Source organism: Cavia porcellus, unplaced genomic scaffold (genome assembly GCF_034190915.1).
Source record: "Cavia porcellus strain 051 isolate PalLab524CR breed Dunkin Hartley unplaced genomic scaffold, mCavPor4.1 scaffold_2, whole genome shotgun sequence".
Taxonomy (NCBI): Eukaryota; Metazoa; Chordata; class Mammalia; order Rodentia; family Caviidae; genus Cavia; species Cavia porcellus.
Window position 1 is genome coordinate 138,952,031 of NW_026947485.1, and position 24,505 is coordinate 138,976,535.

The following is a 24,505-nucleotide window of genomic DNA, read 5'->3' on the forward strand; positions in this document are numbered from 1 at the left end:
ATAACATTAACATATGTAGCATATTCAAGATGGGGGTCTTACTTTACCCAGGCTGATCTTGAATATATGGGTTCAATGATCCTTCTTCTTCAACCTCCTGCAAAGCTGGGACTATGGGTGCACACCATTGTCCTCAGCAGTAAAAATAATTGTATTTTCAAAGGCAAGAAATCGAGTAGGGTTATGCTGTTTCATAGTGGTGCAAATTTCATTAATTCATGTCTTAAATAGTAGAGAGTCACATTATCGTGGTTGCTTCTGTATTTATTCTGTTGTAAAATCACACTTACATACTGCAAAATTCTACCACACCATCATAAGTAAGGACAATGCCTTCAGATTACAATAAAATAGTTTTGGTATCACAGAGCTTCTGAAAAAGTCCCCAGGAATCTCAAGGGATCCCAAGACTAAGTACCTGGTGACATGAAATGTGGTTCAAGAGCTGCATAATAAGCACACTTTCTTTGATTTTCAAATCTCTTTAAACACTAGTCTCATTTCTGCAAGATCACTACATACAAAGAATAAAATCAAGGAAATCATGAGGAAATTGTTTCCCAAAATCATATTTATGCATGGAAAAATGTGTACAGACATAATATGATGTCACAAAGATAATATTTTATCAAGATAATTACAGGTAAATAATACCTCATCAAAATATTGATTTTAGCTATAGAGTATATCATGCAGATTCCAAACAAATAGGTAAGAACACTAGAAAAAATAAATATGATAATAGGGTACTCCAGATAAACCAACTGTTAAAAGTAGTCATATGTAAAGCAAAACAAAGACAAGGAATCAAATGAAAATATAAACAATTGGAGAGATATAACATTTATTCTAATAATTTAATAAAGACAAATAATAAACTTGACAACTGCAGTGTTTTACCACTAAAGCTCATTATCTTGACCAATGGCAGTGTTTATTAAAGATATCGGAAAAGCAAACAAGGTGCGCATGAATCAATGAGAACTTTAATGAATAAAGAAAAGGAGAAAGAGTGAGAGGCAGGGAAGTACAATGTACGGATTCATATTTTTACAGTGGATTATGCTTTTAAAAAATTTATGATGTACGGTGTAAAGTTATCTACAGTGCAGTGAACATAGGAAACAAATACATAGTTTAACGATTTTACATTAGTAAATTCTGTGTTTGGTGCCGATGGCACATCTTTGTTGAATTAAAATTCAATGTCACCCTTGTTTTGATCAAGGATTGGAATAAGAAATAAGCATACTAAAAGTTTTTTGGATACTGCTTGTAAAATATTCTTAAAACAATGACTTTATGAGAGGTCTCTTGGGGCAATATACCCAAGTGCACCGTTTATTAGCCACGCGACCTTGAAACATTTGTCTGCTTCATGTCCTCATCTCTGGCATCTGCAATGATCACTTTATATGTTGTAATGATAATTAAAGAGGAGATATGTAGGCATTAGTATGTTACGAGCAAATGGTAGACATTCTCCATAAGTTATTGCTACTAGGACTCTCACTACTGTTCCATGTTCCTTCTAAAATATATCACATTTATAATCTTTTTGAGACTTGTCAGACCCTCAAAGGCACTGGTTTCTTTCCTACCGCAGGCCACTGGCCGTTTGGAATGCCTTCTCATTCTTCCTTAGCCGGCCAGATCTCTTCAGGCTTCCCGTAGCGTCACCTCCTCAGGGGGCTCTACTTGTCCTTTCAAAGTGGCCACCAACTTTTTTCTTTTTATAGTATGTGTGTTTGTTTGCAGGCTTTTCATTCAGATGTCTCCTTCACTAGGCAGGGAATTCCATGAAGACCAGGAAAGCTGCCCGGATACTTCATTTCTTTCTCAGTGCTAAGTATGTCTTTCCCAGACATTAAGTATATGCCCACTAAGTACTTTTAAATGATTAATAAATAACAAAATTCTCCTGTATCTGTGCATGTTGTTTTACTCCTTTAGTCACTAAGTTATAGTTACCAAAGAATGGCAGCAATCTGAACCTTTTATTAATTTGGTATTATTCATTTGCATTAGGTATTGTTAAAAAAATTGTGCTTACATTGTGGCAATGTATTTATGTAGTAACATCACTTGATATATTTAGCCAATGTAAAGTTAGCACTTCTATGATTATAAAACATATACATGCACATATCATATCTGGTTGGACAATAAAATTTAAACTGCCTGGCTTTTTCTTTTCTACAACAATATTTACAACACCTTTAGAAACTCTAAGGATGTTCACTACATATTAGTAAAATGAAATTTACATTATCTCTTTTAGAAAAGCCAAAAGGCTGTAAGAATATTTTAACTGTAAGATTGAATGGAAGAGTTTCAACTTCAAATGACACTTCAGGAAGTAACTTTTTTTCTGTAATAGCACTAAGTTGGTAGTTACGGTTGAGTTAATTTCTTCACATTCCGTGTGGTTGACTGGAATATCCAATACAATGTATGTCACAGGAGGGCTTGAGGAAAGGCTGTTGAGACTTTCTGTTAGCGTTTTCATCAATCTCCTTCATGTCTGAAACATTCATGAGTTGTACTTTCCAGTTAATTAGCAGAAGAAGCACAGTGACTTAAAAGTCAAGTGCCTAAAGGAGTAGTGATGTAACCACTATGTAACACATTAGTGAGCAGTGAACAAGCTAAAGGTCACCATTTGTCAATGAAGGTGCCCTGCTGGACTCCAGTGGTGACACAAGATAGCCAAGCCTATGCTGACTTTGCGGTTAAGCTTTAGAACTTGACTGTGCCCAGAAGTGGCTGGGGAAAGTGAGACCTCACTATAAAATGCTTACTGGGGTAGCAGTGTCACAGGAAAAACCAACATGACACTGGCAAGAAGATAATTATGAACACTGTTAGTAAGAGAAATCTGGGGTGCCACATTAGAGTGGCCCACAGACCAAAGAGGACAATGATGTTAGTCTTCTTTCTGATTGTAGTGTGAGTCTCTGGCTTACTAAAGCAGGATGGAGCAACACAGATTTTTTCAGTGTGTTAGCGATTCATTTTCTTGTCTATTCATACATATGCATCTCATAAAGCTTTGCTAAGAATGAACCAAATGGCAGTTCATTGTTTCTACAATTTTTTTTGTAGATTTAAACTCAGAGCCTAAAACATAAGATTTTAATGAAATATCACATTCACTAGCAATCATTAAGTTAGTGGTTATCATTTTAAATTAGGTAACAAGCAAAAAAAAAAAACTGAAAAATCCATGTGTCCAGATTTAAACAGACAAATCTTATGCTGACAAAATATTAGTATTGGAAGAAATGCCAAAGTAATGTTCATGTAGTCACAAATGAATCAGTATATAACACTCAACTGTACTGTATGTAAAGATTTATTAAAGATAAGAGTAGATTTTTTGGCATGTATCAGAGAAGGTAATTTTTATATGTAAAAAGGATACATTAAACATCAAAAAGTATAAAAATTTGTATCTTTGTTTCAAAAACATTTATATGTACAGATGTATGATTCCTGAATCAAGTATGCATTAAAGTAGAACATGGAGGTAAAAACGAGAGAGAAAACCCTCAAGTTTATTTTACCATTTAGTCTTTTAAAAGTATACTCATCAAAAGCTCAAATTCTCCTTTACCGAGATTAAGATAATAAGGCTGCTTTGAATTCAGGGGGTGTCTAGACATGTAATTAAACTCTCTCTATGGTCCTAACAAAAACGGTGTCATTGTATAATGAAAGCTACTACATAGTAATTTAGTTTAATTACAGCTGTGCTGTGTTCGATGGGCTGTGTGTAGTTAATTGATAATGTCTCAGGAGTTGGTAGGAGGAAATGTGAATCACTTTAAAATTCTAACAGGACAAAGAAATACCAGTCATTGAAAAATGAAAACAAGCCAGGTGTATTGGTCAGGCCTGTAAATCCCAGCACTCGGGAAGCTGAGGTAGGTGGATCGTTGCAAGTTTGAGACCAACCTGGGCTACAATGTGAGCTCAAGGCCAGCCTGAACTGCATAGTGAGACCCTGTCTTAAAAAAGAAAGAAAGAAAGAAAGAAAGAAAGAAAGAAAGAAAGAAACAAACAAAACAGTGTTTGGCTACAGTTCTCCTGTTGAGAAGAAAAATTAAACTGCATGGAGTTGCTCTTCTACAGCTCAGAAAAAAATATATACATAGGGATTTAAAAATGACTAATCCACTTTTAAATCACATCTGCATTGAGACCTTCTACCTCCACTGTCTTTATCCTTGACCTCTACTCTATGATGGCTTCAGAGCTGTCCAAAGAGTAGATGAAAACTACCTTCCATGGCTTGATCAACAGGCCTGACTAGCAGTGTCTGAAGGGGATCTGTGGGAAGTCTTCATTTACCTTGCATCCTAGGATCAGAGGAATCTTCTTAAGCGAAGTTGCCAAGTGCTGAGCCTCACAGGTATCTTTACCTTTTTCAGTCATCCTTTATGTATCTTTTCCTCTGCTCAACCCTGACCAACCCATTCTTAACCATTGGCTTCACTCATATGTCCTTTGATTTACATTGTCACTGCTGTACAGTCTACAAGGTTCTCTACTTGTACTATAGTATTATATTCTTAACCATTCCCATTCACCCATATACCTACATCATCCTTTAGATCACATATTAATAACACAATCTCAATCAGAAAAAAAAATAAAACAAGTCACTTTCAGGGCTTCACTTTATCTGCAAACTAAAGTCTAATTTCCCTAGTATGAAAATTAATGGCCCCCTAAAATTCACCTCTGACTTGTGGCTGTGGGACGATTCTGAGCACATCCAAGGCAAACAGCCTTATTATCTATTCGTGTCATACTATGCATATTCCCACTTCGCTGCCAAGATGTATTTTCTAAAGATTCTGGAAGTAGTATTACTCATCTCATGCACTCTCCCACAATTTGCCATTCTTCTAATTCTCTTTCCCTTGAATCTAGATGGAATTACAACTTGCTGATAACGAGTAGAATGTAGAGGCAGTAACAGTAACTTTTGAGGTTAGACTGCCAAAGTCAATAAAGCTTGTATTTTGTTTGCTAGGTATTGTATCCCTGAACTACCTGGTAAACAACCTGATTTTCCTAAGGCCATCATGCTGCATCATGGCCATCATGGATAAACTGCTCATAGCAGTTCCAGTTGACAGTCTCCAATGAGGTCTCCTATGACAATCAAAATCAACTGATAGACATGAATAAAGTTCCAGGTGATTCCTACCTCTCGTAATCAAGCCCCTAAACATTTGAGACTTCTCATCTGATTCTCAGATATTGTGATGCAGGAATAACTCTCATTCCTACTATGTTCTGACCCAGAAGCTATATAAGCATAACAAGATAGTTGCTTTGAGAAGTTGCTTGGCATGAGGATAGCTTGTTAATAAAACAATAATTGACAATTTTATAACCTAGATTAATAGCACCTTCTCCATAAAACTGCATAATCCCACAACAAAATGAATTATTTTCTTTACCTTCCACTGCATGGTTTCATATACTTAGTATGATGTGTAGATGCTCTTATATTTAAGTATGTGCTTATCTAATTTGTTTTCTAGTTCTTTATACATTCTAGATACAGTATTACTCTTGTGTCTGAGGACTTGGTAAAAACTTTTTCCCATTCTGTAGGTTATTTTTTCACTCAGATGGCTATTTCCTTTGCTGTGCAGAAGTTTTAATTTGGTATAATCTCATTGGTTTTTTCTTGGTACTGTTTCTTGTGCAACTGTGGTTCTGTTCAGAAAATCTTTGCCTATGACTATGGTTTCAAGAGTTACATCAATTTATCTTCCAGTAAGTTAGGTTTTTCTGTTTCAACATTTAGTTCTTTGATCCATTTTGATTTTAATTTAGTGTTTATTGAGAGACATGGATCTAGATGCAGTCTTTTTTCTACATGTGGATACCTAGTTTCCCAGCATCATCTATTAAAAAGGCTATCTTCTCTTTAGTGTATGTTTTTGGCCTTGTTGTAGTCAGTTTGCAAGAGGGTAGATTTAATAAGGAGACATAATTTATACAATTATTTTATAATATTCAAAGACTCAAATGCAGAAGAATGCAAGGGTTCTGTGTGTGCACTAGAAACCCAAAGAATTTCACTGGGGGCCGGATCCCATGTCCTGCGTGAGTCCAGCTGGAGGTCTAGAGCCCATGACACAGTCCTCTCTAGCCTGTGCTTCTTTCCTCAGCTTTGGAGACCTTTTCACATTTGAGTGCCGGTCGGTGCTCTGATGAAGATCTGAAGGCTGGGGACATCTGCAGCTCTCCTGAGACTTCCCTTTGTGCAGTCTTCTATTCTTGGCCCTCTGCTCTGAAGCTCTATTATTTGAGACAGGTTCTCACTAAGACTCTGTCTTAGCTGACTCCATGGGCTTCAAGGCTTCAGTTCTGTCCTCTCACTTCCAGAGACTGCAGGGACCCTCCTGGTTTCTTGCTCCTTCTGTTGCAGCCTTGAAGCAATCTTCAGGCAACTGGAGCCTGCAGATCATTTTCTTCTTTCTCAGGGGTTACTGTGCTGGGATGATTGGTGTCCGATGCCTAAAAATCATATTTTAAATATGGTTGACCTTTTTATTTTTGGTTGTTTCAGCGAAAAGGGTGAATACAATTCTTTTTACTTCATCTTGTCCAAAAGCAGTTGTCAACGTGACTTCAGATGTTTGGATGTTATTTTGCACTTAAGATTGAAACTATGTTTCATATTTAAAATCTTTTTTAACCAATTACTACTGCATTTCTCTGGAAATAAGACCTAAGCAGAAAATAATCTTCCCTGAAAACTAGAAATTAACAGTGTTAGCTCCCATCAACCAGTCTTTGCATTACGTGCCCTACAGAGCAGCCACCCAAGAGTATAGTGATGACAGGGAAGACAAGGTTTCTAAGGTTTCTAATAAAATTGATTTCAGTTTTCCTTGGCCAAGAAGAGTTCTTCTCTTTTTGTGGAAGTATTTGAGAAGAGTACTAGAAGCCAATGAATGTAAAGTTTTGAGGTATAGAAAATTTTAAAAAATCTTTTTTTTTTTTTTTTTTTTTTTTGTCTTTTTTGTTTTTATCGGTACCAGGGATCGAACTCACGACCACACACTTGCAAGGCAGGCACTTATGCCGCTGACCTAAATCCCCAACCCGAAAATTTAAAAAAATCTTAAGAAAATTAAAGTGATTGATAACTCCGACCGAGCGATAATGATGTTGACAAGTCTTAAGTCTATAGAATACTTGGATCCAATCAGGCATGACGGTGCATGCCTGCAATTTCAGCAGTTTGGGATGCTGAGGCAGGAGGATTGGAAGTTCCAGCTCAGTGTGGGCAATATGGCAACTTAGTAAGACCCTGTGGCAAAATAAAAAAGGCAAGGAAAGGAATGAAGATGTTGCTCAGGGTGAAATATCTGAGGTTAATCCTAACTGTTGCAAAAAAAATAGTTGGATCAATATTTTAAGAAGTATCATAGGCTACATTTTTTTCAAGAAAAGGGGAAGTAACCATTTCAATATTCTATATATTAATTATATTTATGAAACAAGTATTTTTATATATTTGTTATATATATAACAATATATTTATGAAACAGATATTTTAATATTTATAGTTGCAAAATGGACAATCACCTTAACTAAAAATATTCTAAATAGATGAAAAGTATAATTATTATATAAATGTCACTAAAGCAAGCTGCTTAACGAACTGGTATTAGGAGTTATATTACTTTTCAGCTACTAGCCACAGCATGAGTAGTGCATTTAGTAATTAAAATATTATTGCATAGTATAGCAACTATAGATAACAACAAATGTATAGTTCAAAACAGAGGAGAACAAAATGTCTTGAAAGTTTTAACCTAAGAAGTTGACAATAGTTTGACAAGATAAGAATGTTTAGCCTGATTACATTATACACTGTATGCATCTCCTGAACATGACATGCATACCATTAACATGCACATTTTTGTTTTTATATCACTAAAATTAATTAAAAAGTACTTCAAAGAGTTTTTTCTAAAAATTATAAAATAAACTTTGTCTTTTGGTTATTCAGAAAATCTTCATATTCCATGGCAGTCAAAATGTCTGTATTTCCTATGGATAAAAGTGATAAAAATATCTATTATGGTCTGTGATATTTCCTTTGAAGAGGCTGGAATGCAATTTTATCAAGACTTTAAAAGATTATGCATGTTAAAGTTACTTCCAGGATAGCTCTTAGAAAGTTTCAAGTCATATATACTTTAAAACATCAAATTATTTACAGTAATTAGGGAATTAATTCCTATTAGACTATAATACTGCTAGATAGTCAAAAGTACCTTAAGGCACATACTTTTAAAACTTTTTGAATAATAATTCTAGAAATCCTAGAGCCCATTTCAGTCTTAAAAAATTATTTAGAGTTGAAATCTCAAACTTTAATATTTCTAATGCACAGGCAGAAAATACACGTGAGCCAAACTCTTATTTAAATGCTTTCTATTTAATAAATTTTCAGTAGTACTAACACAATGTGAAAGGCAGTGTTCTAGTGATCTATCAAATATACTAGCCCTCATAAAGAAATCTATTAATTCCACTTTATATATAAAGAATAATGTGCCCCTGTTCACACAGTAGCAGTGCTGAACTTTGAACACATCGGAGTACCTGGTCTTAATCACAAAGCCAGGAAATAGAGGAAAGTTTTGAACTAAATGAAGACATCATTTCCTCCATCCAAAGCTTTTCACAATATTTGAGCTAACTGATAGAACTTTAATGTGTATTTCTTCAGCAATTTACTTTCAAGTGTTTAATGTTAAAAGTGAAAGAAAATCATTTTAAAAGATTATAATGTTTCTAGAAAGAAATTCTAGAAGACCAGTCTTGTTCCCTATGTCAGAAAAAATGGATACTGAAAATTCTTTGTGTGTGAAAAAAGAAATATAAATTAAAAGAAAAGAAATAGGATATAAACACAGAGAGAATATGACATTTATCCATTAATTCTGCCTCTTCTTCCATTTGAGGAAAAGTACAAAGCTTTTTCTTAATTCCTTCTGGGCTGCTGGTACCCTGTTGTCTGGGTTTCAGAAGAAACAGCTTTTTCTGGTTTGATTTGGGCTCATTTTTAAGAGAACTGTGATCTTTTTAAGAGAATAGGAATCTTTTCTGTAGGTCTCTAAGTAGTAAATTCCATACTCAGAGAAAGTGCAACTATACTATAACACTTTGATAAGCAATAAATGATCTCTCCTTTTTAATCAGAGACACACAACCCACTAGATCATACAATATCAGGACTACCATACCAAATAAAATAAATAAAGATAAACCAAATTAAACATCAAGATTTTGTTAACTAGAGCATCATATTCTATAGCACATGTGATTTTTCATAAAATATCCAATATCAAATATTAAAAATTGCATTGCAGGCTGGGGATTTAGCTCAGTGGCATAAGTGCCTGCCTGGCAAGCGAGTGGTTGTAAATTCAATCCCTGGTACAAAAAGAAAAAAAGAAAAGAAAAAAGAAAAAAATTGCATTATGGTCCTAAATTAAAGCCTGTTTTTCTCTCTGAAACTGGAAATCTTAATCTAAGAATGAGGGTATCGTACAATGGATATTTGGTTTCAATTTGTTCTATGTATCAGGAGGTAGATATAAAGTATGATGAATCTTGTATTCTTTACCAGGTGAAGTAAGTTAAAATAATTTCATAGTGAAATCTCCAGATAATTTGTAAGTAAAGGATAAGTATATTGTCACTTCTCATCTGTGAAGTCTATTTTTTTAGAGTAAATAAAAATTTACTGTGACAAAGGATATTGTTTATGAATTTTTACACAATGACATTTAAATTTTCTTTTGGCTGTAAACATATTGCAGAATTCTTTGTTATTAATATTCACTTAGTGAGGCCCCTTTCAACATTACATCAGTTGGGCATGGTAGCACACACCTATAATCCCAACACTCAGAGGCTGAGGCAGGAGGATCACTGAGAGTTCAAGTCTAGGCTATAAAGTGAGTTCAAAGGCAGCCTGAACTGCATGGTGAGGCCCTTTCTCAAAAAGACATAAAAACAGGAAAAAAAATTTTAAAAAAATCTTTGCATCATCTGGTGAGATCAATGATACATAAAATCAGACTAAAAATGCATGGCAAATCTTTAAAAACAAAATTTGCAGTATTTCATAAAAATAATTTGTTAGGAATTTTCAAGTACTTCCTATATGAATATTACATGTTTCAGTTATTTCTGGGAGTCAACGGTCAAAAATTTAAAATTCAATAATTCCATTAAACACCACACTTATCCTTAAAATACTTAGTATTGTCAGATTAAAGGACTGTTTTGTTAAAAACAGCAACAAAACTAACGAATTCTTTAGATATTGTTTGAAGAGGTTCAGATTTAAAAGTCCTGGGGTGGTAATAACAGAAATGTAATCTTAAAACCAAATTCACTGCCTACAATACACTATTCAGCCACAGAGATTCTACGTGAATGCAAATGTGGTTTCCGGGAAATAAGCTTTTATTGAAATGCAAAGCCAGGAAGTCATCTAATGCAGCATTCAATGCCAAATGATTATCTTCTACTGTACTGGTTGCACTTGCCCTAAGAAATCACACTAATTCCTTCTGGTCTATCTTTCTTAGCATTTCTGGTACTTAAGTTGGATGAGTGAAGAAAATCCTGAACTCTGACAAGCTGCGTGCTCTTAATTACGCTATCTATAGCTAGACTCAACTTTGAAAGGAAAAAAAAAAAAAAAAAAGATCTGTTCTACACAATATCGTAGCAGGCAACGGTAGCGGTGCGCATTTTGAAAGGAGAGAAAATTGCAGTGCCTGGGGTCCGCCTAGTCACCAGCAGTGTCTACAGCCATCCAGGTCAGGTATGAGTCACCTAAAAAATCAGTCTGCTGGGGCGGCACTATATTTTATGACCCACAAAATTGCTATGAATTGGCAATTATAGTGGAGGAAATATGATAGTTGAATGGATTGAATTGAGTGTGGTTACAAATTTATGAATATATGTATACAATCTCTTATCATTGACTCACATCGGACAAGCTCAAATTTTGATTATTCCAATCTTCCAAGCACTGACCAGATTAGAACTGCACTGAGAGGAGGTATCCTGTGAGCTATTAGCATTCTTACCTACTCCAGTCCTGAAAAGAACAGAACAAGACACTGTATATTATTAATTTATTTGAGATAGATTTAATGTTTGAATTATTGCATGCAAATGATTCTTAAAACTGAATTCAAGAGTAAAAAGGCAGGAGAAATTAGAGATGTGTACACCTGCCGCTGCAGTGCACCTGTGTCTTTAAAAAATATGTATGGTTTTGGGGGCTGTGTGATTTTTCTACATGGACACATCTGACTAAATTCCTGCTAGTTTTAGGCCTCTGTCTGTTCATCTGTGTCTGTGGCTTTTGCCAACAAAGTTTATAATAGAGTATGGTAACCGGAGAAAAATACCAGGAGGATGAAAGACAAATCGTCTTTTATTTGGGTTCTAATCCTCATTCTGCCATGCTCCAGCCATATGATACGCACTTAGAAAAGTTATTTAACCTTCTGAGTCTTAATTTTTTCCTCTGTGCAATGAACTTGTATAATGAATCTGAGGACCTAATACATGTAAAGATTAAATAAAATTATTTACATAGTTTTTAGCTAAAGTTTGTTCCACAGAAGGTACCTAATAACTCAGAGCAGTCATGGTCAAGATTACTTATTTTGGGATAATTATTTTTTCTCTGTCACATGTGTTCCATTTATATATCCCTCCAAAGATTCTGTGTTCTTTGAGATCTTTCTAGTAATAGAAAGCAGGACTTTTAGTCCCTATTCGAAATGGCCTACATATGGGTAAGCAGAAGATAAGAAGGTTATGAATCTGTCTGTAATAAGGCTGTCCTCCCTCTGTGACATTCAACTTACAATGACATTTCTGGAATCGTGCAGGATCAGAGTCATTAAGGCTTGAGTGTAGCTAAGTCTCTGTAAGAGCAATTTGACATGCAAAAGTTAGGAAGGTAATTTGAAATTCAGATACTATGGTTATGGATCAGTTCCCATACTCAAAGAAACATTCCTAAGGATGTATTACACTGTTTATCAGAACCCGTAGCACATTCAACATACTGTTCATAAAAATTTGTGTTTCGAGTTTAAATTTTGAGAAGTAGAAAACAAAACTGGAATGCAAAGTATATTTCTGAAAACGTTTTCAAAATGGATTTCCCCCCATAACTTATTTCAAGTTCAATAACATTAGTCTTTCCCAAAATTGTGGAATGTGCCATGTCTCATTTTTATTTTAAAAGTTGTTCTGTTTCAAGGAAGGTGCTGTCCTACAGAGTGATATTATCATTTTTAAAACTAGTATGATTTAATGGTTTCTTAAATTACTGAATATATTTGGATTCAAATTATCTTTTAGAAAGCATGCATTTAAGGCTAGTTCTAAAATATTTTCAGTACTTAAAATGGTGGGATCCTAAACAAGTTTTAGTAACTAATTACATTCAAGCCAAGGAATATATATTGCGACTGTGTGGTACAATTAATACAAAGGGGTCCCATGGAGAATGTGGATGGTAGAGGAAAGGATGACAGATACAGATGAATAAGTCATTCCTGGTCTGGAGATAAGCCAAGCTATCAGAGAAGAAGGTCTATGCAGAGTTAGTCATGTTATAGAGTGGTACACATTGAACTGGACAAATAGCCACAGAAGTACAGAGAACACAAATCAATTTGCTGAAAATTTGAACTTACATCTTTGAGGAAGAGAAAAGATAAAATTGAAAACAAATGCAAGTGCCTGGCTTTAGAAGGTGAGGTAGGGCTTTAGATTGAGGGTAGCTCTTTTTGGCTTTTATCTAGGAATTGGTCATGAAGTCACTTAAGTATGTAAAACTGTGATTCTGCATTGAGTATTTTAATTCAAATTTAAAGTTTTAATTTGGTTTCTGCAACCTTTTGTTATTGTGTTAAGCTTCCTTATAATTTATACAAACACCTAAGCAGAGCTTTACTTTTATCTTAAGCTGGGTATGTATCAATAATTTATTAGACATAAATGTATTTCAGTGTCAAAATACATGAGGCTTCTGAAAAAGTACATACTTCGAGGAGATCTAGCCCATGCCCCTTTAATATTTTTTTTTCTAAAACTATGCTGTTACTCTTTAGTTTAAGGACATTTCTCCCTGCTTTTGTGTCTTATTATATTTTAGTGGTTTTTTTTTAATCTAAACTTAATTAAAAAGTTGACCCAATCCCAATACCATGCAAATAGTTAAGACAAGTAGATTCTTCTTTGTAATCACCATCTTCTACCTATTAATTCTGTTTTGAAGGCCCATGAACCCTTCTGTCACATTTCCAGCTTGCTGCAGTCTTCTCAGTTGTGGTTTGGCTGCTCAGAGGAAGAGTCATCTGTTGCTCCACACGACTATGAGTTTATTCCTGAACAGTAATTTGGAGCAATCTGCTCTCTTCTCTTGCCTAGAACATTACATAACAGTCAACAGCTCTTCAAGGTAGTACTGCCATAGATCCCGCTGCATTGAGCGCAGCCTACCTACTGTCTCGTCTGCAGGTCTGTTATGTACCTTTCCACATTCATGAGACTTGAAGTCCAAGCTTAATTATGTGAGAGTCGAAGGAGTCTCATTTGACTCTCAGAGAAGCTGCTCACAGAAAATAAGACAACTGATGTCAGCTTTCTGTCTGCGGGCTACATGTTTACACTAAAGATTTCAGCAGCAATGGAGAGGATGTCTTAGTCACCCCTGCATGGTTCCCCTGTCTTGATTTAGAACCTATCTTCTCTTTGTTCTGTGGTGATCCTTTTTAACATTTGGAATCTTGATGAAAATACTTCTTGTTTTCAGAGATAGTACATTTTGAATTTTTTTTAACTGAACACAATAATACTCTGAGAAAAGAAAACAAATCCCTTATAAGTAACCTGTTTCTTAATCTGGAAAAGCCAACACTTTGGTTTTGCTATCACCACTTGTACTTAAAAAGGCTATCACTACAGTAAAATGAAACTTACATTGGCAATAGAATATTACAGTATTGCCGGAATACTCTTCTTCTGACCCAGAAATATGTATTATATCAAATACTGCAGAGAAATGTTGGTTTTTCAGTAACACACCTGCATTAGCCACTTTCAAAATTTAAAAAAAATCACTTTTTATGGGTCAAAGACATTAAAAAAAGGCAGATTCGTATCATTTCCTATAATACAAATTAAGACATCATTCCCAGGATGGTATACTACAGCTGCTTGGCAATCAACTGTTACTAGAGAGAAGAAATAAATTTCATAATCCCACAATCATGCTCCAGTAAATAAACACTGAAAAAACAAGGCAGAAATGATTAACTAGAGTTTAACTTTTGCTACTTGTTGCTATTCCTGGTGAAAAACAAGCATATAAAGAAATGACCACTGTTCACGTTCAACTAACAAGACTTTGATAGTTCCCTCACTGAAATTATTTCTTAAAAGAGGATCATTATTATGGAAATCTTTCCAGCTGAGAGCCTTTGCCTTGTGGCCAGTTATAGACAGGTAGAGGCTGCTGGTCTACCATTATATCCACCTATGTACACAAGTTATATTCACTTATGTAACAAAAAGTCTGTTCTCCAAGGGGACCCATTGTGAGTAGTAGAATTCTTTGTCCAGAATTTTAGTTTTCAGAGCATTCAGTGTCATAGGAACAGAATACATATATGCATAATGTAGAGTTAGGGAATAAAAAGTAGGCAAAATTATTAATTAAGGTAAGGTTTTTTTTTTAAATAAAGGCATTACGGAGCCAGGAATTTAACTCAATGGTAAAGCACTTGTCTATTGTGTGTGGATCCCCGGGTTCAATCCCCAGCACTGCAAAAACAAATAAAATTTGTGATAATATTCTCTCATAGACTGTAAACACTTGTTAAGAGTGAACATTTTTAGATAGAATTAAAATGTGTAACTTTAAAACTCTATTTCCTTATAGCTTGATTCTCTTTTTTTTCTCTTTATTCACATTAATATTTGTAGATCATTTATAGAAATAGAAACAATGCATACCTTTTCTGACTAAATGGTGCTTTTACTTATTATGTGTTGTTTCCTTTTCTTTCATACTGTCACTTATCTAGACAATAATTTCAACCCTTACTTGAGGGTATCCAGTTCTCCTGCTCCAAAATTGATGGTTCTGATCCTCCTTAGTTCATTTTCCAATCAAGTAAACCCTGGCTGGACAGCTGACAATGAATTTCCTAAATCTTTAGTGCAAGGACATCAAGTAAATTCAGGTCATTTTCATTCACTCACCTCATGGTCATGACACTTTAATTGGTTTTAACAAAGTGAGTCTACAGGTTCCCTGTTCTAGATTATTTTTCATTTTCTCCAGGGTTTCACATATGCAGCATTCATAAAGACTGACAGTGAAGATCCAAGGGGAATTCTAGGCTTAGCTGGCTAGCACATTTCATTCATAGATTTAAAAAACACATCCCTGTGTGTGTGTGTGTGTGTGTGTGTGTGTGTGTGTGTGTGTGTGTGTAGAAGGAGGGAAATTACAGAGATATTTTTCATTTCTTGACTGGACATGCTAATGCCCACTTACATGCCCTCACTGCTTTTAGACTTCCAGCCACCCTCAGGGTGGGAGTCATCAGCGAAAGCTCCTAGGAACAATCACCAGCGATCTCCTTGCTAAGTTACCTAAGGCCCTCGTGACAGGCCCTTTCCTCTCCCTCATGCTTTACTTTCTAGCAAGATCACTTTTCCTCCATTAAGTTGCCTGAAAATCTGAAAGGGATATTGCTACCTGATAAGTGACTTTTCTTTTAAACTACAATTCAGTTAAAACTTCATCTGATCAGATTTTTCTGACTCAGTTTCTCCTTACATACATCAAACAGATGTCACCTTCTCTGTGTTTTTGGGTCACTTGTGACCATTGTCAGTATGTCTGTCTGACTAAGTGAACTGGTGAAATTCTTGATTTCCTGAATAGAGTCTGGAATAGACCAGAAAACTGGTTGAACTGAATTGCTGAGATCATTCAACATTTATGAAACCCTTAAACAATGACAACTATTGTGAATATGATCATAAACGTAATATTTTATTATAACATAATATTTTACGTACAATGGAATTCATTCTGACTTCTAGGATTCAAGAGAATTTGAGGAGGTTTTCATATTATTATTATCATTGCTGAAAATGACGTGCTGAGACATTCCGTAAGAAAGACACTCCTTCCCTAAGCCCCAAAATAGTTTTCTGCATCCTCAGCTTTCCATTATTGATCTATAATTTCAAGATGTTTCCTGCTCCAAAATGTTCCTGATAACATATTTTGCTTTCATTGAGCCGCTTGGCTTTTTTATTATATTTTTGTGAACAAAAATATTGGAACTTAAATAGAAAACTTTCTTAATTGTTTCATGTTGTGATTTCTCAATTCTTGATAAAAATATATAGTTATGTTTACTTTTTACTGGTAAAACTATCATTAAAGTATTTTAATGCTTGAGATTAGTGTACAAATTTAGCAACAATAACTAAAATCTTACCAGGAAAAATGCAAATATCATAAGAACTGACAGATTTCAAAGAATCAAGAATAAAAAAATCCTACATTTTCCATTTTCTAAATGCTTAGTTGAACTCTAAAAATCTTTTAATTGACAGCAACTGGACCAGAACAGGAATTATATTCATGTAATCAAAGGACAAATGTCAAAATCAAGTTTATTTTTAATGTCTTTAAACCTCATTGTCCCTTCAAATCATGCTTAATCCAGATTTAGCAGTGTGTGGGTGTGTGTTTGATATTCAGCAAAACTCAATTTTTGGAAATTTGTGGAACCATAATCTTTTTATTTCCAAATTTCCAAAACTGCCCTTTGTGTTATGTTTAGATGAATGGAAAATTATACTACAGAATCAACAAGATATAGTCAAAATTTTTATTTAAGAAGGAGATCAGGATTTTACTGCTTCAAGTAATAGGATAGACAAAGTGGCAGAAATATTTGGAAACTCTTCTAATTCTCCATGAGATACCAAGTGGAAAAAAATTTCAGTGGTGTCATCTTTTTTTTTTTTCCTGTTTTCAGCAAAAGTTAAGGTTCTCTTTGTGATTACAAGATAGCAAAAGCAATTCCTAGCATCATATGCAGACTCATCTATGGTAATGGAAAGGAGAAACAGCCTTTACCCCTTGAGTCTCCTTATATTAAGGAACTTTTCCCACAACTCATAAACAGATTGAGCCTCAGAATGCACAGGACAGGATCAGATAATATCTAGTGTCCTACTTGCAACAGAGGCTGGGAAAGAAGCTCTGATATTTTTCATTTTCCTAAAAAGGATCTCCTAACAAGCAGTGAGAGGCTGGAGCGAGAGATCACTTTAACAGGTCAAAATAAAGTTGAATTATACAGTGCTCGGTAAAGGAATAAATGCTGCTGAGTGTGGTACTTGATACCAAATAGAAACACTGACTTTAGAGTTATCTTCTTATTTTGATTTTGTTGCTCTCTAGAGCCATAACCTATACCTTCGTAGACTCTGAATATTTTAGAGAACTTTATCAATGGGAACATAAACTTTTTTAAAGTAATTTTTCTTACAATTTATTAAACTATTATTTCTCAACTTGAAGCCTACCCTTTTATAGTCCATTTTATCACGCTGAAATTTGAATGTTAAGTCACATTTTTCTTTTCTTGCTGGTTCCCGGTTTAACTCCGTCATGAAAGGCCCCAACAAAGAGAAAGTAAGAAGCCAGAGAAAAATGGAGGGAACTGTTCCCTCCTGTTTGCTTGCTAAATCATTTTTCTACTTTTTAGTCCTATGTGACCCTAGGAACAGTCTCGGCCTGCAGCGGCAGTGACAGCAGTTGACTGGAATATTTCCAGTGCTCGTGGGACTAGTCTCAGCGCCCTGTACAGTGACACTAGCCCCAGCTTGCTGTGGCATCACCCCAGAGACCTGAGTTGTGGTCCTTTGGGCGATTCCTCCAGGCCCAGAAACCAGCGCCAATGTAAGAGTGAGCTCTCACCACAGATCCATAGAGCGGTCTTCTAGCCTCAATAATTGCGACCTCTTCATTTCCTCCTCTAGTCCCAGCGTAGCTGTTTCTAACACTGCTCCCTCTAGGACACTTTAGTTTAGAGGAATCCCTTTGCTTTTTCACTCTAGTCATCAATGATTTATCTGTATATTCCCTACTAGGTGAAGTCCGCTGTATTTTTAGGGGAGGAATTATAGATCCAATGGTTTTTACTTTAAAAAGCTTGTAGTATTTCATATTTTCCTGTAGCCTTGTGTCATGCACATTTTCGTATTTTTCTTTGGTGCTCAAATATAATTTCCCACAATTTTGAAGGATTCCATTCTTCTCTTTTCAACTTTCTGTGACCAACATCACAGCATGTAACATATTTCTAATAAAGAGCTTGATTTTTAAAAATATCAGTACTCTACTCCATATGTGCAAGTTTCTGTCTCCAGGCTCTGCATGCATGCCTTTGAATTGAAACACATCAAACAGCGATGTGGCTAAAAAAAGGAGAAGAAATGCAGTGGTGGAAAAATGAGAGGGATGGTGATGTTTTTGGAATAGAGGCCCAGCAGGGGATTAGAGGTGACAAGAAAGGAAACTGGAGTAGTAAGAACTGTCAGGTGAAATTCCCCAGTTGTGTCTGCCAGTCGACGGAAAAGGTGCCTTTAGTGGTGGCACTGGACTAGGGCAAAAAAGACCCTTCCAGAATCTACACATTGACCTGGGCTGTTTAACTTGGGACTACTGGATTCACTTCAAAAGGAAATAACACTCAAGAAAGCTTAAGAATTTGCCCTTCCGGGCAGATTAAAATATATTGTAAAGGCTTTAACAAATGCTATTACAAGCTAAAAAAGGAAAGGGAGCAAGTTTACAGAGAAATACTATAAAATAGGAGCAATGGAGTGGGAAGGGAGGAGGGCTGCAGGCTCTGTTACATAAGGGGTATAATTATACCTGCAGCACATTCTCCAAAAACTTCACAAACTAAGTTTTCTGCTTCTGTGATTTCAACACCCAGCCTAGATACAGCCTTATAACTATGTAATCTGGAGGAAATATGAGATGTATCACTGATTATTTTGTGTTCCCATCTGTACTGCTTTTTATAGCTATCTATAGATTTGTAGTTGACAATAAACTAGTTCATAAAGGCCAGACGTTTCTCATGATTTTTCAATTGCTTTGCTTTCTACCTATGAAGGACTTGGGGAAATTATTTTAATGTCTCTTTAAATTAACCCTTAGTTGAAATAATCAAAGAAAATCTAGTCTTTTTTATTAAAAAATTAAAAAAGAAAGAAGATTAAGATAAAAGAGGACATAATAACAAAGGTCAGAACGGAACAATTTAAGCAACATAGTGTCTCACCACAAGATAACCCAACATAACAGTAGCTACCATAGTGTCTCTTTCCTTGAAATATTTGAGTATAACTTCGTATATTATAGTATCAAACACAACATGACAGTGTAAAACCATTCAAGAGAATGAAAGTATTACAGGGTATTTAGAACTAACTAACAGAAAAAGAACAGTGGTCTCTATATTATCTCCTTTTCTATAAAAATTTTGTTTATACTATCATATATAATAAAATCCAACAAGATACAACATGATAAACTGATGGAGACAGAAGAACAAAAGCTTGATGGGACTTTAAAACAAGATGATATTATATCAGCACTAGCTAGTATATTGTCTTCTTTTCTTCAAAATAACTTCATACCATCACAGATAACAAAATGAAACAAGCAAGAATAAAACTATTCCAATTAATGAATGACAACATTATAAGGCTTCAAAGCAATATCATGAGGAATCATGTTTACCACATACATGTATTACCACTTCTTACACTAGGGAAACTATATGATATTTATACATGTGAATTTGGTTTATTTCACTTATGAGTATGGTCTCAAGCTGCATCCATTTATTTATAAATATCTCAAAGTGATCATTCATTATAGCTGAGTAGTACTCCGTTGTATAAAATACCACACTTTTTATCCATTCCTCAGTGGATGGACACTTAGGTTGTTTCCAAGATCTGGCTATTAACAAATTGTGCTGCTATAGAAAATCCAGTCTTTATAAAGTTCCTTTCAAAGAGTACTGAACTTGAATGCACTAGCTTAGTTCCTAAATTAGAGCTTTATGAGTAGGTAAAATTTTACATATAAAATTATATATATTTTATAACTTTATATATACTTTACATATAAAATTTATATATAAAATTATATATATATATTATTACAATGGACATATTTTAGCAATATGTGAAGAAATTCATCTGAAATAGAGTTCTAGGAATTCTCATCTCTCAGTTCCATGTGGGGCATCTCTATCTTGAACATCTATGTTTGAACCTCTTCTTTCCTTATTTGGTGGGACTCCAAAAGGTAAAAAGTTCTGGGATCTGGGAACAATCATTTCTCATTCATTAAGTGAGGAAACAGTTTTGTCAGTGAGGTTTAGGAGCTGTCACTAAATCAAAGGGCTCACTGTGATTAGTCAAAAGAATTAAGAGCTAAGCTAAGTGAAAGGAGGTATTGGAAGAAAATATACTGAAGAAGGTGAGTTCTGAATTACAGGAAAAGAATGAAATAATAAGGGAACAGAAAAATAATTTCATGCATGGAAGCAAGTTCTGTCACTTTGTTTCCTGTGAAATGAATATAAATATGATAGCAAAGATGTTCAATATATGTGCCATCATCTGGAAAGATAAATTGTTGAGTGGTTGCTATTTTAGAGCACTTTGATCAATTTTAATTTACTTATTCAGTAAATATTTATTGAATTTCTACTGTTTATTAGGTATTGTTTTAGGCACTGGAAATATAGGAGCAAATAATAATAAGTTCCTACTTTTAAGGTCTTAGACAATGAATATTAAACACAAGCAAAAGAATGCTAATTACAAATACTTATCAGTATCAAAGAAATTCATAGAATAAAGGCAGCCTTAAGAGGTAGCAGTGGACAGTACTTTAGGTAGAACAGGCAGGGAAGGTAACCCTAGTGAGTGACACCTAGTAGTGACTTGAAAGAAATACAGTGAGCCATAAAAACATGTAAAAGATAATTGCAGGCACAGAATCAAGAAACATCTTTATGGGAATTAACTTCGATGTTTCTGTGGGTCAGGTCAGGAAAAAAACTGGAAGAAATATGAATGTGTGACATGACAGTTCAGAATATGTTAAAAGATTTTGATGTTTTTCCATTTCAGTGGAATGCTGTTCATGGTAGCAGTGTAGAAATTAGATAGCTGGTTTATGAGTTAAACAGCTAAGTCTCTATTGTAAAAAGAATGGACTTTAAGTGGTAGACGTAGTTTGACCAGGTAGAAAGTTTTGCAGCAATACACGTGGGAGATGATGGGGAATAAAACAAGGGCTCAGTAAAGATGAACAAAAATTGTCAGATTTATGTCCTAATTTGAGATAGACTGGGGGATTTGTTGATGAGATTATTGAGATGTGATATAAATGAGAGGAAGGAGAATTTTAACAAACAACTGTGGAATGGTAGCACAATTATGAAAAGGAAAAAGCCTGAAGAAGTGTTTGAAGAGTTCTATGCTGGTATCAGTGAATGAATACATATGAAAACAGCTTGATTTACAAAGGAGCAGCAGGCATGGGAATGTGAGAAATGAGTAAAACTGGTCACAGAAAAGTTAGTTCTTTTATGATAAACAAGTAGGGTTTCTGCCAAAATGAAATCACATTCAAAGTGGAATCATGCTTTTAAGGCATACAACAGATTTTTACTTAGAACTACATCTTAGATGCAGTGAAAATTTAAGAGAGAACAACATAAAGAGTGTCAGGAAAAAGGTAGAGAACAGACAGTAGTAAAGCAGGTGCCTGTTGATGTGTCTGACTTACTCTCAAGAAATACCTCACTGCCTTTTCTCTTGGGCTGGCCCTGTCGGCCACATTCAAACAGCACAGTGAGCGCCCTGCCCACAGCTGACTCAAGCTGAGCCAAATGTAGTTTCATCTTGAGATCTGGAATTAAAATCGAGTGATATTTGTATCTGTTGTGAGAAAAAACTCAGGCTTGAGTTTTTACTGTAATATGCTAATGTGGGCATGTTAAGTTGACCGGTTGTCACTTTCTGAGTCTGAGAGGGAGAAAAAGTGTTGGAAGACAAGAGGAAAGCAGGTAATGAGAAAAGAAGCAAGAATGGGAGGAGAGTGCTGACCACTTACTCAGGCTGCAGAGTGGGGCTCTGCGCTTACTTCTATCCCTTACAACACCCCTCCTAACCTGTGCATTCTGTTACCTGTACTGAAAAGAAAACTAGAAGCATCCAGGACAATTATTTCGATGATTATTTCATTTTGAAATAATGTCTTATCAGGAAAATGGCATAAGGACAGGAGTGTGGAGTGTAAAGGGACCCGGCCCTCTCCTTTCTTACCGTCTATGTGGCATCAGAGCATAATGTGCTATTGTCTCAGAAAGAAAAAATCCTGCCCAATAGACAAAAGTATGTGATAGAACTAGAGAGATGAACATAGCTAATTCTAATTGGATAAAATGCAAATATACATGAACAATATGCTGACTTACAGATCAACTGCATGTTACAAGTATACATATATATTCATACTTCGTTTTCAAACTTTATTGGTATAATATATATACACACAGATAGGTAAATAAACAAAAGTACTGAATTTTCACAAACTGAACATACGGGAGCACTGTGTTGTGCATCAAGGAGCTCAGAATTGCTTTTAAACTTTGTACTGAGCCAAAGAGTTTTCATATTTGCATAGATTGACAATATTTAATTAATCTTTAAATGAATATACTGATCCTGGAGTTGCTTCTCCTTCTTGCCCGGTCTTATAGACATTGCTATGCATTATCCCACTTTAATGTTATCTAATTGCACTATCTCATTTAATCATTGCCACAACCACCATTAGGTTGAATGCCACGCCCATTTACAAGAGGGAATAGAGCCCAAGGTGTTTAGGGACATGAGCAAAAGACTGAACTCAACTGTGCTTTCCTTCCAAAGTACGCTTACTTGCTACCTGATGAATTTGGACAAAATGATGTGGGTCACTGCCAGCAAACTATTTTGAAGACACAAATGATGGTGCACTGTAAGTAATGAGATTTTCCAAGTATTTAAGATAGGCATGGGACTCCTAGGCCCTGCACTAGGAAGTGACAAATGAAAATAATGCTTGCAAGAGACGATTTTAGATTGATGTATTTAAGAATATGAATTGGAAGTGAATATCCATGTTAGCAATAATGCCAGAAACAGTCATAGCACGTTGAGGAGGAGGGTGAAGGAAGACCGACTGAAATTGGAAAGGCAGATGTAAGCAGAGAAGGGAAGGGAAAATTGAAAATAATTCCCAAGTTTGCAAGCCTAGGAAACCAGGGTGCTAAAAATCTGGAAGGAGATGGATATTTTGGGTACAGTGAGATGACAGTATGAATTCAGTGTTTAATATTCATACAATCAGGAACTGTAATATATGACAGAGAAAAATTTTATGGCATCTTCTCTATGTCCTTCACTTTCATTGAAAAAAATTTATTACCTACTGTAGCAAAATGACCAAGTATTTTCACAGGAAGGAATAGTGAAGATCGGGCTATAAAAGTCATTTACACCTGGGTTGGTGGTTTACTAATGGATCTGGTTTGGTTGCAGACTGGTAATTTCTAGCAGCTCTCTGCAAAGATCATGCTTTTCCTTTTTCACCATTGGTACATAAGTTGCTTAGTGACCTTCTTTCCTCTTTGCCCGCCTCCTTTTTTCCCTCTGTTTCTCTTTCTAGTTTTTGCTGTGAGTAAAATTTATAAAACATATGCTTGTGTCACTTTGGCTATTTCTCAAGGTTCTGAATTTTAGTTAGGTAACTTCAGTTACCTAACTAAACTAACCTAACTTTAGTTAGGTGACTCTGAATACATGTAAATCTTAATTCTGGGCGTATTTCATACATTAGTCTTTTTAACTAATTCTGAAACAAACATCTTCGCTTAGGCCCTGTCCTGTTTCTCCAGAGAATGATTTGTTTTGGCTGTATAGTCAGTAAATGAGTCACTAGCACATATTAGACACCACTAACTATATGATAAGATTTTAACCAATGTAATCACTTCTCTTTAGACAAATATTGCCTGAGGTTCAAACTATATTTGTAAATGTATGTATATTTATTTGCACTATTGCTTTATAAAACTTGCATTCTAGTGTAAATTTGTATTTTTTTCTTAACTAAAACTGCTGTTTTTTCTAATCAAATTCACTCTTTTTTTTTTTTTTCTAGTACTGGGACTTCAACTCAGGACCTTATGCTTGCTAGGTTGCACTCATTTCTTGTCTTGAAAGAAAAAAC

The 24,505-nt window shown here is 35.1% G+C and overlaps 1 protein-coding gene across 2 annotated transcripts in view; it reads right to left on the reverse strand.

The window, feature by feature from the left end:
- The window catches only part of Camk4 (calcium/calmodulin dependent protein kinase IV), a 218,428-nt gene that overhangs the window by 35,278 nt on the left and 158,645 nt on the right, over nt 1-24,505 (reverse strand). The gene's annotated exons all lie outside the window — the stretch shown is intronic.